This window comes from Orbicella franksi, chromosome 4 (genome assembly GCF_964199315.1).
Source record: "Orbicella franksi chromosome 4, jaOrbFran1.1, whole genome shotgun sequence".
In the NCBI taxonomy this organism is placed as follows: Eukaryota; Metazoa; Cnidaria; class Anthozoa; order Scleractinia; family Merulinidae; genus Orbicella; species Orbicella franksi.
The window spans coordinates 20,136,084-20,145,840 of record NC_138148.1 but is presented as its reverse complement, the minus strand read 5'-3'; positions in this window follow the sequence as shown (position 1 = coordinate 20,145,840).

The window sequence follows — 9,757 nt, the reverse complement described above, 5'->3', positions numbered from 1 at the left end:
TGCTCGCAGGGTAGCTGCGAAAGATCTGAGAGAAACTGAAAATTTTTTATGAATTACAAACATATGCAGAACATGAAAGCCATCGGATGCGATTCGATTATGCAAAACAGCAAGGTCGCGTAACATCAAAATGGTGGTTTTCAAACTTGAAATAATTACATGGATGTTCTTCACCAAAAAAAGGGTTGAACGAGGAAGAAAAAGAGACCAGCGGCTTTAAAAAAACGGAAAAAAAGCTTCCGGATCCTGGAATTGAACTCGGGCCCACTAGATTGGAACGCGAGTGCTAAACATTGTAACAGGTAAGAAACCTTGCTCCAAGGGGAATCAAAGGCCCTTTGGGCTGCCTGGTGTCATTAGTGCCGGCGTGTTGAAACGATAGAAGAGAGCTCCAGCACAGACATTTTTGAGCCACGGACGTTAACCGGAAGTTTATGTTCTTGCTTTTAGCACGTTTTAATGCCCGACCAATGAGTTACAAAGCTCTCATTTTAGCATTTACAACTTGACATTTTCAACGAAAAGGGGGTAATACGCGTTGAAGAGGAGAAGTTTCGACTTTCGGTTGATGTCCGTGGCTCAAAAACGTCTGTGCTTAAGCTTTCTAATATCAATATTTTACGATAACTGCAGAAATTCTTCCGCGCTCATTGGTTAATTTTCATTGTTAATAAGCGTACAGACACATGAATTTATGATTTACGGGATGCGTGAACGAGCGAGAGCGGACAATTTCACGATTTGTTATCGTAAAAACGAAAAAAACAAATTGACGACAGTTTTTAATGCGTCTGTCCTGTTATTGACAATGAATTTCGCCTTAACATCGTCAAAGTAGTCTTCAGATCCACAGCTAAATTGACAATGTTCTGACGAGATTCATGATCAATAACAGTACAGACGCATGAAAAACTGACGTCAATTTTTTACAGTAAATCAATAATTAATAAATTGTATCGGAATTTTTTTAAGGGATACTCTGTGAGTAACCTTTAATTATTGATTTTCAAATTATTCTTATCGATTTTATCAACTTTATCAGCGAGAAATGTCTCCATTTATTGTGCGATGAAACATCAGAAAATGAACAGATTTACTAAAGGCGGGTTCCTTTAGGATAATCCGGATCAAGATCAGTGACCCGAAATCACTAGGATCATAGTGCCTCTGAAGAAGCAGTTTTTTACTCGCGGATACGCGAAGCGTGCAGACGTCTATCAAAATTTAAGGAATTAGTAAAAAGTGATCTTGTTAAAGATTATTAGCTACCTGATTAGTTGAATGTATTCACATTAATTCAGATTGCAGTTGTGTCATTTCTCTAATGATCCGGTAAATTAGTCTGTGCATTTGTGTCATCTTGCCGACCTGTAATGTAGCTATTTTCATTTTAAGGGGGTCTTAGATTTTATATATATATCATATGTAAAACAACTCTGTGGGACAGTTTTGGTACCACGTTAAATGACTTCGCACTCTGACTTAAAAATGAGCTTTTCCAGGTCACTTGCCACCGTGGGGTTTTGACTCCTTTACAGATCATCCATATGGCTTATTTTTATTCTTTGTAGTAGTCATTAAATTAAGTAATAAAGGTATGGAGCGGTTTTCAAAACCAAAGTAATCACTGTAGCCAATCACAAAGGACACAGATAATACAGTGAACCAATCAAGATTCGAAAAAATGACACGTGGCTGACTCGAAGGGCGGGAAAACGCGTGTGAGGGAGTCACGATTGATTGTGGTTTTACTTCTGATTGGATGAAAAATTGGCACGTTATTTCAAGCTAATTGCGTAGCGTGGCGATGTAAAACCAGTTACTGTTCGACACTCAAATGAAAACCGCTCTATTAGTAATGGTAATAGGACTGAGTGGAGTCCAATTCGGTCTGTTATCATAAGAGTGATAACAAAATCGGACGACCGCTCAGCGGGAGTCCGATTTGTTTATCACGAGTATGATTAGAGACGGAATTGAACGACACGAAATCTTATTACCAATTAATCATAAAAATTACAATTTCCAAGAAAAGAAGAATAGCCAAATTATAAAAGAAAGGTAAAATTTGCATTAAAATATCCACAAAGGAGATGTAAACATTCTAAGACCACCACGGTTCCTACCGGCAATTAGGCGCCAAAACCATAAAAGCAAGCGCGCGCCCGCACGCACGTAACTATAACTTTGAACGTGATTGGTTGATTTAAACTACAACTTTGAACGTGATTAGCTTACTGAACTGTCAGATAACAAACTGTCCAACAACAAACTGTCCAATAACAAACTGTCCGATAGCAACTTGGCAAGTGAATTAGTGGAAAATAGGAGTATTTTAAACCAATCACAATCGAGGAAATTGTAATTTTTATGATTAAGATTTTAAATCATTTTTATTTGCCTGGCTAGAGGTGTACAATGGATCGTTGTCATCAAGCTATAGACGTTCTGGTACTCTCTGGGTCTACGGCGATTCACTGGGCGTACGTTTCTCTGGCTCAATCAGTTCCCCCAACCTTAGACTTTCTAAAAGTCCTTTCCAATAATTCATCCCTGGCCTGTTGGTTTCGCTCGCGCTCGAACTCGCTCGAGGGAGATAAAGAAGTTAGAATTAAGAAAAGGTCGACTTGTGACAAGTCTACCGCAAACTGTGTAAAAAGCGTTAAACAAACTGCAAAAACAGCTACGTGAAGATGTTTGGATATCTGATTTTAATTAGCATATATTTTTACGATTTTAAGTTCCCGTACCCTCTTTAGTTTTAGTTCTGATTGAGAAGATATATCAAACACTCAAGACAGTCGTCAAAAATGCTGCGCTTCGCGTCGTAATTTCACTCTCTTTTTGGTGTTTGGAAATGTGGTCAAACACTGTCTTTCGTGTTTGATATATTACATGAACTTTTTTGGTAGAAGATGAAGCAGGGGATTTCACGGCAAAGTATCATTTCAGCCAAACTTTTTCAAGTAGCCCTTTCTGGGAGGGATGCTGAAAACTGTTTGAAAATGATTCTTATAATATTTGCAGAAATACTTTTCTCTCTATTCTCATTTACCAGCTAGATAAAATCATATTATTAATGTTTGCAATATTCAACTTTGCCTAACAAATTAAAATACTTATATACATAAAATTTTTATTATTGAGCAGGAAGACCACTACAGCCTAGCCAATTACAGCGGATCCCTCACAATATCCGTGTCGCACTAGATATAAAATTGTGCAAAATATTCTTGGCATTCCCGAGCTGATTGCCTTGAAATTATGAATGTCAAAACCATATGACATACTTTCTGCATAATTGCAATACAGCCTTTTCATAATGCAACACTTAATTGTTAAGTGAAGAAGGACCACAACCAAATTACCCTGACCCAAAATGCACTGCTGACTCACTAATATTGTACACATTATGACCAACAACTCTGACTGGGTGTTAATTTGAGACTGGTGAACATGGTGAACTCTCATTCAATGGCTTCCTTGTGCAACAGACTCTAGAAGTCAATTGACACTACATGTACAAGTTGATATAATAATAATTATTTTCCAATGCCAATCAAAATTAATTAATATATTACATTTTAAAATTTATAAGCAGTCTGTATAAACAGCCTGTAATTTGATTCTTGTTTACTTGCCTAGTTACACTGCACATGTACTACTTGAGCTTTCAAAAAGGCTTTTAAAAAGTCATTTCAGAAATTATCGGTTATAAACTAATTATAGATCAAGTAAATGTATGCAGGCAATGTGTCCACGACTTCTTCATAGTTTCCTTTGATTTTCAATTCACAGCGTGTTAAACGCGGATTGTTTTATGACGTATTGTTTACTATTTGTCGGTACAATGTCAAGGGCGAAATCTGCAGATCAGAGAGGGAGAAAAAAAAAACAGCCCGCAGTGGTAAATTCCTCTGCTCGGATCACGAAAATAATACCCAGCACTCGTATGGTTTTAAGTATAAACCACATTTATCAAATTTATTTCATGATTAGAAGCCATTCGATTTAGTTTAGTTACAATTGCGCGAGGTGCGTTGCGTGACGGCTTTGGTTAATTCTGCTAGTCAGAAAAGTTTTCCGGGTCTGAGTTTTCAAGACATCTTTGAGAGACCTTTGAATCAGCAAAAAATTATCTCAAGCTTCATATTTCTGACAAATTATTTTTTTGGGAAATTACTCTGATTTGCTTGTAGATACCAATTTTAATTAAACTGGGTATTTAGGACAATGAAACATACTATCACAAAAATGCTTTTTTGTGGAAATAAACTGCCGCACTTTTGAAAAACGACTCGCTGAAAACGGCTAAAATTTCAGTCACGCTCAACAATTCAATCGGCGGCAATATTTGGCACTTCCTGAAAACTGTTCGTAGAATTACAGCAAGAGATCTTAAATATATTTCAGCCAGCTAATAAGGGGACAACTATTATGGCACGAAAATAAGAGTTTCTTGAATTTGTACGAAGTATCTTTTATACTCACCTAAAGTTGCCCGAAAGTTCGGCCATTTTAAACTACTTGAGAGACCAAAATCATGATGTGGTGATAACTCGAAGAAAAACGAAGGCATATCTCGGCAAATGTCATGGTAGTTAATCTTTTCGGATAACTTTTATACTGTGAAAAGATGAAGGTGAACGGCCGACCTCGATCTTTTAGTCTTACTCGGTTTTCTCTGACAATGACACATAAATGGAAGGAAAAGTGAAGCCCTTTACGCCTAGTTCATCGGCTCGCAATTTGGCTTAACACTGTTCTTTTCAGATAATGTTTTTCCTCTTTTTTGCCAAACTCTGAAAAAAAATTTCTTTTAAAACTTCTACAAACTTTGAGCTATGACAATCGAAAGGGCGTCGAATTTTTGCGTTTCAACCGCTGTGAACAGGCTGCTATGTCCCCGGGCTCATGCAGATCACAGGAAACAGTGGTTATCATTTACCTGGGCTGATGGGGATCACTAAGTTACTTGCTGCCTGCCTTCCTTCCCTAACTCCCTCACTAAAAAAACTTTGAAATCGGGGAGAGGGTCTGCGTTATAGAGTATACAGAACTCCATGGAAGTTAATCTTGATTGTAATTATTTGATTGTGACATCCACTTTAATATATTTTTCTCATTTACCGTGTTCTCCTGTTCAGTGCTTACGCGATGAAAGCTATGTGTCAGGCAGGTTTTGACGTCATAGACTTGTATCCAATGACCGACTCGTATCCTGGTGGCACGCTAGCACAAGACGTCGTGCACTATCCAACTAAGGTTTTCGAAACCGTGGAAACATTGCTGGAGAGATATAAAATGAACAATAACCAGAGACTGGGCGCGAATGAAAGAAATCGTAGAATTAGACGCTGTACTAGACCTAGTTACAAAAATCCGGACTGTTTTTTCGAGATTTTTAGACGCTGAAAAGAGTTTTAGAAAGTCTGAAGATTTTTAGAAGGATTTAGCGAGTTCAAGGATTTTTAGAGTTTTTAGAGCCAAAAAAGTCTGTAAAATGGGTAAAAGAATATTTACAGATAAAAATGAAGGGCTTCTCACACAACGGTTTCACCATTCAATTAACCTTTAGTTTATTTTAACCATTGATAGGAGTTTTAGACGCACTCTCGAGATTTATTGGAAAATTTTTGATATTTTTCGTTAAAATTTTGAAATTTTTGGACCTTTTTCTGAGATTTTTAGAACTTTTCGGAGATTATCTGGCGATTTTCCGGGATTATATTAGCAAGGCGTACGCTGTACAAGTTGACGAAAATTCTGAAACCGCGTTAAATAATTGGTTCGTTTTCACATGACGTCATCGTTTTCTAAAATCCAAAACTAAAGAGCCACCAAGTTTTTATCCTCATCAGGTATAAGAGGTGGTAAATTTATATCAATTTACCGTTTTACGGCTCAGTGGCATTTTGAATTTCAAAGTTATGGCGGTGCGTTGCACAGAGTTACGATCGCGTTTGTCGAAAAATATATACTTATCTCATGATTTTTATCCGTTTTAGAAGCTAGAGCATTAGAAAAAGTGCCTATGTAAATGCTTGTTTGTTCAGTACAGCCAATCCGTCGCCTAGATAGTCAAAGTAAGTTCCAGATGTTTACACTATTTTGCGGATGTATCACGGAGATACACCAACATACCGGGTTCTGTAAATTTTCGCGAAACATTTGGACGAACATCTGAAGTTTGAGAAAACGCACAGACCTAAAATTTGGAGAAGTGTGTCTTTATTTATCTCCTATGAAATTACAGTTTCTTGACTTCATCCACTGAATGGTTTTTGATTTAGTTTTTTATTGCGTGACAGTGGAAACGATCTATTATTCCATGAGCGTATGAGATGGTAAATGGCCAACGAGGCCTGAACGGAGCGTCGAATTGGCTATAACCATTCTCATATCCAACAAGCGCGAATGGAATAATTTTTCGCTTGTATACTTGAAAATTGTAGCTTATATTTATTGGATTTTAATTTTGCAAAACGACCGGAAGTTGATGTGACAAACACAACAACAAGCGGGAAATCACATGACATGCGCGCCGTATGTAAAGGTAAGTTAGTTTTGAAAGCGAAGCAAGCGAGTCTGCTGAACAAAAATTACAATCAAGTTAGACTCAAGGAACGTCTTCCAAATGAAGGAGAAACAACTTTGGTCAGAAAGATTGAAAAGCGTTCAAGTTTGAGTCATCGAGAAGAGTAACAATTGTGCACTTGCACATTGTAGCTGTAAGAATTCTGCGGAAATATTTGATCGCCATGTGACACAGACGTTGTGCAAAAATTATTCTCGACAAGAACTCTATCAGTGTTCTATTTCGAGCTGGATGTGCAGAGCTGATTGCTGGCCAGTTTCAGGGTCCGGGACAAAAACTATTTTAGCGTTAGATGAACGAACGAACGAACGAACGAACGAATGAATGAATGAATGAATGAATGACACCTAACTAGAGTCAATAGGTAAGAACTAGTTTACAAAAATTAATAAATAGATGTTGAAGTTGATAAGTACTTATTTACAGCATAGAGCGGTTTCCAATTGAGTGTCATAAACCCAAAACCAAACCAAGTACTACTTACCAATTAGACTACTCACCAATCTCAAACCGTAGTAAAAAAAAAAAACCAAAGAAATTGCCTGATTACTTTCGACACTCTGAAAACCGCTCTAATAATAAATACTGTAAAATAAGATATAAAATGATTCTGTCACAGTTTACATAGTTTGCAGCAACTACTATTGTTGTCAATGAAGTCTGAAAGGTCAATTTTTCTTAGCTCGTCTTAAATGTCGTGAGGGTTGGTGACGTCCTAAATTCCTTACTAAGTTTTGACCAGATCTATGGACCCCGGTATCTTATTGTGTGTTTATGCAGTATTAAAACGAGGTATTTCAAAGTCAGAGTGTCTGAGGCAGTATTGAGAGTTCTTAGTTTTGAAAAGTCGAGATAGGAAGTTTGGAACTAGATTGTGTTTAACTTTATACATCAGAGTGGCAGTATCTAGGCGTCTGTTGTATAGAGTTGGTAGTCTGGCATGGGCGAGGAGTACCTCGTGCGTTTCCGTCTTTGATTTATGTATTGCCCGTAAAGCGCGTTCCTGTACTCGTTCAATCTTCCTACTATCGTATGACATACAAAAGGTCCATACAAGGTGGCAATAAGTTAGATGTGGTTATATGGCACTCTTGTACAATGTTAACTTAGCGTTCGGCAGGGAATTAGATTGCGCAGACGCACTAGTACTCCAACTTTTTGGCAAACTCTAGTGCATAGGTCGCTGATATGACCTGCAAAGTTAAGATTTTCGTCGATGTAGACGCCTAGCAATTTTAGTGGTTCCGTCTTCTTGATTTCCTGGTTGTCAATGTTAAAAGCTCTGTCACTATTCGCGGCATCAATATTTCTTGGATTGAGGGATAACGATTGAAACTTCTCTGGGTTAACAAGGAGAACATTATTCTTGTACCACGCTGATGCTTGCCAACCTTGACTCATCAGATCTGAATCAACAACCTCGTGGGTCTTTCCAGTTACCTACAGTTGATAGTCTTCCGCGTACATTGTCAGATTCGAATCATTTACATGATGTGACATGTCGTTTTGACACACAGTCCACAATAGAGGCCCAAGTGCCGTATCCTGGGGACAGCCGCGTTCCATTGTTTTCCACTCACTAATGTGGTCGTTAATCTTCACTCTGTTGAGCCTTTTATCGAAGAAAGATCTAATTAGATCCAGCGAGCTGCTATGACCGAATCCGTAAGCATCTAGCCTCTTTATAGTGAGAAAATGTCATCATCAGGAATCCAACACCTTACTCATGACGGTTGATAGGATTGTCACGATCTCCTTTCTATCCACAGCTTGCTTTCACTCCTCGACTAATGTTAGCAGAGTTGTTTAACAACTATGCTCAGCTCAGCTCATGTTGGATTCATCTTCAGAATCACTGAGGCCCCTCTGGTGGGTTTTTCGCGACTGGTAAAGAACCGGGGCTGACTGCAACAAAAATTCACCATCTTTATTCATTTATCAACACATATTTATTTTGTCTGTAGATAGCTCATCTAATCTGCTTTTTTCCATTTTTTCGTCAGCGAAACTTGGCTCCGCGAAAAAATTTTTGCCGAGCGACATTTTCCGCATTCATTTCCATATAAGGTCAAACGCAGGTCAAATGGCTGGTTACCGAGATCCGTTGAACCAATCAGATAGCTAGAATTGCATTATCCGAAGGCGAAGTGAAATTGTTGAGTATTCACCGAGACAAAGTCGAGGTGAATAGTCACCAATAGGCGAATGATTGTTTAAGTATAATTTTCAGAGGTGAATATCAAGGACTACAAAATAACGGACTAGAACATAAAAACACAGACGCAATTGCAATCGTTTGCATACACGTATCCAGCCGTAGTTTTAATAATAAGCTTACATTTACATCGATTGTGAATCAGTTTACACATCGAGTGCGGCAATAAAACAAACAAACGAAACGCTATAAGAAAAATAAATTCATCTGTTACCATTGTTTTATCGTTGTTGACTTCATTCACAGTTGTCTAAAAATTAGTAGCTTTAGTTTGAAGAAAAAGGAATTTCGGTCAATCGATCTGACCTGCTGGCGATCAACGTAACCACGGCGTTTACGCATCTTAAATGCCTTGAATACGAGTTTTTGAAAAGATTTTTGGTCCAAGGGCGACAACAGTCACTTTAAAATTCTCCATCCTTTCAAATATTCTGGACTTGGAGTGAGGTCTTTATAATAAACGAAAAATTCATTCAGCAACTATGCGCCAGGTTTACTTACCGAGATGGCAAAGGTGGCGAGCTTAGTAACCAAGCTCAAAACTATTATATTTACCGCCTAGCGCGGTGGATATAGCGTCATAAGCCGAGCTTTTCCGCCAATCAGAATGTCTAATTCTTATATTTACCTCTGAAAATTATACTAATAATAATTATTACAAACTGGATCATTGGATAATGCAATTAAAGAGTATTCAGTTGCTTAGCCATCACGGTATATGAGCCATTATACCATGCTATACAAATATGGTAAGGGTACGCGTAATTTTGGGGGCATTTTCATTTTTATTTTACTTTAGTTTTCTACATTTGGGGGACGTTTTTAATAAAACAATTATTTGACTCGTGCTTGTTAGATACGAGATGATCATAGCCAACCCGGCGCTACGCGCCTCGTTGACTATCTATGATCTCTTATAATCCATCAAATTAAATATATTCGCT